The 7,572-nt window shown below is 35.6% G+C and overlaps 1 long non-coding RNA gene and 1 other non-coding gene across 2 annotated transcripts; both read right to left on the reverse strand.

Annotated features, from left to right (window-relative positions):
* Positions 1-3,643: 3,643 nt before the first annotated feature.
* On the reverse strand, positions 3,644-4,887 carry LOC145587756 (uncharacterized). The gene is made up of 2 exons (XR_014101423.1): positions 4,606-4,887; positions 3,644-3,918 (listed from the first exon to the last, which is right to left on the reverse strand). It is a non-coding gene; the product is annotated as an uncharacterized LOC145587756 (long non-coding RNA).
* Positions 4,888-6,607: 1,720 nt separating this feature from the next.
* On the reverse strand, positions 6,608-6,713 carry LOC145590260 (small nucleolar RNA R71). Its single transcript, XR_014101898.1, has one exon. It is a non-coding gene; the product is annotated as a small nucleolar RNA R71 (small nucleolar RNA).
* Positions 6,714-7,572: the final 859 nt, after the last annotated feature.

Below are 7,572 nucleotides of genomic sequence, written 5' to 3' on the forward strand. Positions count from 1 at the left end.
TCTCCACTTGAGAGAAAACCTATAAGCTCATTAATTACTCGGGTAGTCTTTTTGGTCGGACATGGCTAACTTCCAAGTAGTAAACCGGTCAGGTCGCGTTGTGGGTGGACTATGTCGGAGGTCATCGTCCTTTGTGAGACTTGGCTTTCTTAAGTAAGAGCTCCATTTGGTCGAGCGAAGCACGCTACAAGGGTAATTTAGTCTTTTCTCGAATCTTGTTATTTATGCATTTTGTTATATTAATTGTGAGTTTTTCCTTGGACTCGGGTTTTATTTTCCGTGGTGAGTCGAACTCATCGAAACCAAACAACGGTATCGGAGTCTTCCTTATTTATTTTTATAACAAAAAATTTCAAGGTGTTTTTATGATTTTATTTTTCTGGTTTATGTTTCTAATTAGATTAGTAGCTCAGTTTTATTAATTTTAATCCCATTTTAATATGATTTTTTGCCCCGAACCCTGATTTTTGCCCAAAAATAGTGAATTTTGGGTGGAAACAGCGTTCTGGAAAGTTTTCAACCCTTTTTAGGACTTTGACAAAGCTAAAATCCGACCAGAAATGCCTTTTTACGAGGGTTTTTTCGTTTTTGACGAAAAAATTTTAATCTTTTGATCTTGAATCTTAATGGCATATTTATGGTAATTGTGTATTTGGTTCTTTCCTTAATGTTTGGCATTTTTTTACCTCTTTAAACACGGTTACTTTGTAGTAATTAGTGCTTGAAAGATTGGTTAAATTTTCACATAATTTCAAATCCATTGAATTAAGTGTGAAAAATTTATTGTTTGAGGATTCTAAGTACTAAAGATCCAATCTTTAATTGTTTTAAGTGGTTGGAACTTTGAGTTACTAAATTCCATGAATTTTATTGAACCTTTTGATTTAATCATTTATTAAGTTGATTGAAATCATAAAGTTTCAATCTTGTGATAGAAATTTCATTTATCTTCATATTGGAATATATAATTTTTCAAGGATTCACAAGCTAAAGTTGGAATCTTTATTTGAATTTTTTGTGTTCAAAATTCCAACTCCCCTTTATTTTTGTCAAATCTCATGATTAATTTAAGTTAATTAAATTAATAGTGATTATAGCCTTATTCATTTTATTGCATCAAGTTGAACCAATTTTATTAAAGAATAGTTCTTGAGAATAATTTTGGTTTTGTGCACTTGGATGAATTTATTTAAGTTAGACTTGTTATAATTTTCGTTTTGCTCATTAAATTAATTCTAAAATTAATTTGGAATTAATTAATTAAGCTACGTAAAAATTCGAAATTAATCTCGAGAGTATGGCACGCAAACCAAGGCCACACCACCCTCGGCCAACCGGGCTGCTAAGCAGCCCACATGTGGCTGCCAAGGCATGGGTACGCTTGGTGCGCGCCACACTAGTTATGTGGCTGGTGCGCCACAAAGCAGCAGCAGCAGCCAGGCAGCAGCATGCTGCGCGCATGATGCTGCCTGTTGCGGGCTGTGTGCGTACACTGCTTGGTGCAGCTGCGGGCTGTGCGTGTGGGGTGTGCTACGTGCTTGCGGCATGATCGGTTATGTTTATTTACGTTTTGGCCTTTTTATTTATTTTAATTATTTTAATTATGATTATTAATTTTAATTAAAATTTTGGAGGCTTTGAAAAATTTTGGGTTTACTGGCTTAATAATTAGATTAATTAAGATGACTGCGGAATTTAGTGGTAGCTTCAATTTTAATTGAGCTAAATTACATAATCGGTTAAACAACTTTGACTAGTTTTAATTAGGCGCGTTAATCGGATTAACCACCTAAATTAGTTACTAGTTTGCGCGTGTTTGTGCATCGTTACTTGTTTATCATTGTAAATTGCATGGGCCATTCACAAATAGTGAATGGATGAATGGAATGTATATTCTCTCACAGATTTAATAAAAATGGCAACTAGAGGGGCCCGATCAGGATAGAAAATACGAACTGCATTCCGTCATGTATTTTTGTAAATCTAAATACGGTCTGCGAACCGTTCAGTATTTTTGTACCTTAATATTTAGATTATTCCTAATCGTAGATACTAGTATTTGCATTATTTTGGTTATGTCTTGAAGACGGAGGTTCTTGGAAGACGAAGCCATGAAGTTGCAAATGAAGACCCTAGAAGACTTAAAGACTTAAGGGGTCATGCTAGATGCCAAATGCATCATTTATTTATGTTTTCGATAAATATTTATGATTATATATATGAATTATATGTTAGATGCATGTTTAGGATTTCGAATGTTGCGATGATTAATTAAGTTCACTTAAATCTACCAACATAGAAACCCTAGGTCCCTAAAATATTGAGTAAAATTTGCCATTCCAAAACAACACTTACCGACCTATTGAGAGTAGTGATGGGCTATGCCAAAGCGAGGCATCACTATTTCTCCCTAGGATACGTAAGGTATACCGGGTATGCATGTTGGTTTTGGTTATACTCAACGATATGAGTGATGGAGTCCTAACATGTCGTGGCAAAGTGGATAAGTTGTTGTGATAGCATTAGATGCGACGATTTATCTAACCAAGAGTGGCTTGCAGCCATTAGCAAAGAGTTTCTTACCTTAGAATATTGAGTGTTAAGACAAGCCAAAGCATGCTTAACTACTCATTGATTCTTTAGATCTTGGAATCGACTTATTCTCACCAAATGGGGACAATTTAATGTGTGAATAAGATTTAAATAAGTTTGATTAAATAAATTTGATTAAATAAGTTTGATTAATATGCATGATTTCAATCTTATTTAAGTATTATGAATGATTTTTCATTTCAAATTCTTTCAATTGTAGAACAATGTCTGCAAATAAATCAAAAAACTAATTCTCATTGCGCTCAATTCTCGACAAGGAGAAGTTGAGTGGGGCAAATTTTCTTTATTGGAAAAGGAACTTGTGTATAGTTCTCATGCAAGAGCAAAAGGAATATATCGTAGATGAGGAAATGCACGAGACTCCCAATGAGGAGGTGACTCAGGCTGCCCTAAACTGATGGTAAACTGCCAATCAGGATGTCAAATGCATCATGTTGGCCAAAATGTCTCCCGACCTTCAAAAGAATTTCTTTGAGAAGGAGACAGCTTCTAAGATCATTTCTAAGCTGCAGAACATGTTCCAAGAGCAGGCCCGAATTGAAAGGTTTGAAACCCACAGGCAGATCCTTGAGAGCAAATTGAAAGGTTTGAAACCCACAGGCAGATCCTTGAGAGCAAGCTCAAGATAGGAGAGTTAGTTGATGAGTGTCATTTATGGCACTCTTAGGCTAGGTTTTGTTTATAGTTTTATTCTCATTCACTAGACGAAAATATGAATTGGCCACCGGTTCAAAACCCCCCTATGCCACCGGTTTTGAACCGGTGGCAAGGTGGGGGGTGGCAATAATATTATTAAAAAGCCACCGGTTCAAAACCGGTGGCAAAAACAATTATTGCCACCGGTTAACCGGTGGCAATAATTGCTCCCCGCAACTTTTTTTTAATGGTATTAAAAAGTATTGCCACCGGTTAACCGGTGGCAATAATGTTCATAGAAAACAAAAAAAAATATTTTTTTTTTCATTTATTTCACTTCAATTGTAGCAGAAATTATACATATATGTAAATTATATGTAAAAACACATATATATTCATAGTATCTAATAATTGTACACTTTTTAAGAGTGATAAAACCAAATTAATAACTACAACTTAATTACTCATACAACAATTCCAATTTAAAACAACTAAATTAATCAAATTACACAAAACTAAAATTCCAACATTAAAAACCAAAAAAACAAATTTACAATAAAAACCAAAAAAAATTACAACATTAAAATTAAAAAACAACCATATAACACCTAAATCAATAATCCTGCATCTTTTTTCTTCGATTTAACATCTACATCCAAATCAATACACCTGCATCAAAAAAATATTCGATTAAATAAAAAAAATAAGCTGCGAAAAAAAGATAAAAACAACTGTATAAGCTGAGAACAAAAAAAAACCCATAAATCGATTTAAATAGGTTAAATAAACCCAGAAAAAACAAACAAAATATAAACAAAACCCAGAAATTAAACAAAAACCTAGAAAATTAACCTAGAAAAATAAAACCCGGAAAAAAAAAGAAAAAAAACCAGAAAAAAATTAAACAAAAATCCTAGGAATTAGTGAAAACCCGAGAGTTAAATCGAACTAAAAAAAATCAAAATGATTTTCAAAACGAGGACTAAAAACAAAATGAGAATTAAATCGAACTCAAAAAAAACTAAACTGATTTTCACGAACTAAAAAAAAAAAATGAAAAAACCAAGAATTAAATCGAATAGGACCCAAAAGGAGATCCACTTAGAATCGATTAAAATCAATTAAAAATCGATTTAAATCGACGAAAACACTGAAAAAAATAATCCAAAATCGACTAATTAACCCAAAAAAATCAATAACTAGTAATGAAACAAATACCCAAAACACAAACCCAGAATTAATTGATTAAAATCGAGTAAAACCCAGAATTAATTGATTAAACAAAAACCCAGAGTCAAAAAACAAAAACCCAGAATTTAAAATCAAAAACCAAGAATTAATTGATTAATCACAAACCTTGTGCATGTCTTCGTTGTGCATGTCTTCGTTGTGGTCTTGATGATGGTGCACGAACTCAAAGAGGAGATCAAAGGAGAAGAGGAGATCGAAGGAGAAGAGGGAGAAGGAGACGAAGGAGATGAGAAGAGAAGGAGATGAGAAGGAGGAGATCGAAAGAGAAGGAAAGAGAAGGAGGAGATTAGATGAGAAAGAGAAGGAAGATCGGCTGAGAGTGAAAGAGAAAGAGAAATGAAAGAGAAAGAGAAAGAAGAGAGGGGGAGCAGGAGAGAGAAAGAGGAGAGGGACGGCTGGGAGAGTGAATTGAGGTAGGGTTTGGGGTATTTAAGGGAGCGTTTTTGTTTTTTTTTTTTTTAAATTGCTAATTGCCACGGGTTCAAACCGGTGGCATAAATGGTAAAGGCTACCGGTTCGGTTTGAACCGGTGGCAATGTGAATTAGCCTAACCCGCCCATTTTTTAAGCCACCGGTTTTTGGCCATAGAGCGGTGTTTTTTTGTATTTTTCTACTAGTGATTTTTAATCCTTTTTGCCGTGTTTTTATATAATAATCCTTGCTTTGCGTGTTTGTGAGAAAGTTTAGAGAAATGCATGCTTTTAATGGTTTTCTTGTCATTTTGTTCATTTCTCGACTATTTCTCTCGATTCTTTGTTTCCTTGATTTGTTTTGTAGGTATGTTGAGTTTCCTAAGGTATGATCACCAAGGAGAAAGCTCGAGCGCATTCAAGAAGGGGAAGCATGCTAGATTGATGATTTTTGCTAGTTGATGATCCTTGATTGATTGAATTGTTGAAATTAAATTGGTTGACATGGTTGTGCATGTGATTCATTAGACTAGGAGTGATCAACCTATAAGATTAATCTAGATTGCATTGCAAATTTCAATGACATGAACCCTTCATTTGAGAATTGCTTTAATTGATTGATTTTGATTGTGATTTTCCTAGTTAGCGATACATAGTGAACCCTAGCTTGGCTTATAGGAGATAGCTCTTGAATACCTTTGATTGCAACTATTGTTTTTCCTTTGCAACGTTTGAATTGGTTGAGTGATCCTTTAATTAGCATAATCATTGAGCTTGCATGTGGAACCAATATCCCTAGTGTTTAGTATATTGAATTTCTCGATTAATCTAGTTTTCTTGATACCTTAGTTACCAACCGCATCTTCCCACAATCTTCGAAGTAGCTTGACCTTGGCTATAGCTTGCACCTACTCATTCCCTTGGGTTCGACCCTTGACTTACCATAGACTCGTATTAGGTTGGTCGAGTGTTTATAAATTTTCTTTGGCTCTAGGAAAGGGTAGAAAACGACCTACTTTTCCCTACGTCAAAAATGGTGCTGTTGCCGGGGAGTGATATTGGTGCTTGGTTATAGTTGTTGAGTCTATTTCACTTTTAATTGAAAATACAAAAAGATTTTCTTTTAGGCTACATTTGTAGCCGTGCTACTGACCATTTCTTTTGAGATTTTATGCATAGAGCACATGGTCGTTTGCTAGTGCCATTTGATCCGAAAATTAAGAGAACTATTGCAAGGTTAAGGGGTGCTAGATGATCTTTGAGCCCTAGCATTTCAAGTGAAGAAGAACCACAATAGGAGGAACAAGCAAGAATGGGAGAAAATCCAAGGGTGGCGTTGAAAGAATTGGGGATTCCCGGTGCATATAGATTTGAGAGTGGGATTGCCCCACCTACAACAACGGCAAATGACTTTGAAATAAGACTTGCAATGATCACTTTGATAGAGAGGCGACAATTTAGTGGTGCCAAGCATGAAAGCCCGCTAAATCATCTCAAGGAGTTTGAAAAGTATTGCAATACTATCAAGGTGAATGGAATTTCCCAAGAATTCATCCGCCTCAAGCTTTTTCCCTTTTCACTCATAGGGCGTACCTTGGAATGCCTAGACAAGGAAGTCAAGCCGAATTCTCTAAGGACATGGGATGAAGTGACCAAGGAGTTTCTATCCCGTTTCTATCCACAAAAGAAAACGGCGGAGGCTAGAGCTTTGATTCAAGGTTTCAAGCAAAAGCCTAATGAGAGTCTCTATGAAGCATAGGAGAGATACAAAGAGTATCAAAGAGAATGTCCTCACCACGGAATTCCTACTTACCAAATTATTCAAATCTTCTACGGAGGCCTTAGTCCTCAAGGAAAATCATGTTTAAATGGAGGAGCCGGAGGTCCTATCATGAACAAAACGGAAGAGGAAGTGGTGGACATAATTAAAGATGTAGTGAGGTATTATAGAGATTGGAAAGATGGAGAAAGAGAGTCAACTAGCAAGAGTAGCTCTTCGGTGTACTCGGTTGATCATCTAAATGCAATCAACAATCTATCCTCACAAATGACAAACTTGGGGAAGGAGATGTCCGCTATCAAGGCGAAGTTGGAAAGTGCTACCTACCATGTTTCAAGTATTCCTTCCCAATATAAGGGGAGAGGTATGTCTTCTAATTCTCAACCCCCTCCCTCTTCTAATAACATGCCTAGTGGATGCTTGTTTTGTGATGATTGTGGGTCGTATGATCATGATGTTTCTAGTTGCCCTCATGCGTGTATGGATGTTTGTGATGATCAAGATGGAAATGTGAATGAGCATGTGAACTATGTATTAAATAATCATGATTCTAGGTTTGAGAATCAAAGACGTCAATGGAATAGGAATTATAAAAACCATGGCAATTTTGACAACTACAACCAAGGTGGTGGTAATAGGAACCATGGGAACCAAAATTCCCGAGGTAACTATTACAACCAAGGTTATAGTAGCCAAAATCATAACCAAAATTATGGTAATCATAACCAAGGGTATGTTAACCATAATCAAGGTGGAGGTAATTGGAACAATCAAAATAGGGGAAATTTTCAAAATAATTCTCAAAGGGGTCCCCCACCCGGTTTTTCTCCAAAGGCTTAAAATGATAATTCCTATGTTCAATCCTCTTCTTCTTCACATAGA

This window comes from Chenopodium album, chromosome 17 (genome assembly GCF_948465745.1).
Source record: "Chenopodium album chromosome 17, dcCheAlbu1.1, whole genome shotgun sequence".
Taxonomy (NCBI): domain Eukaryota; kingdom Viridiplantae; phylum Streptophyta; class Magnoliopsida; order Caryophyllales; family Amaranthaceae; genus Chenopodium; species Chenopodium album.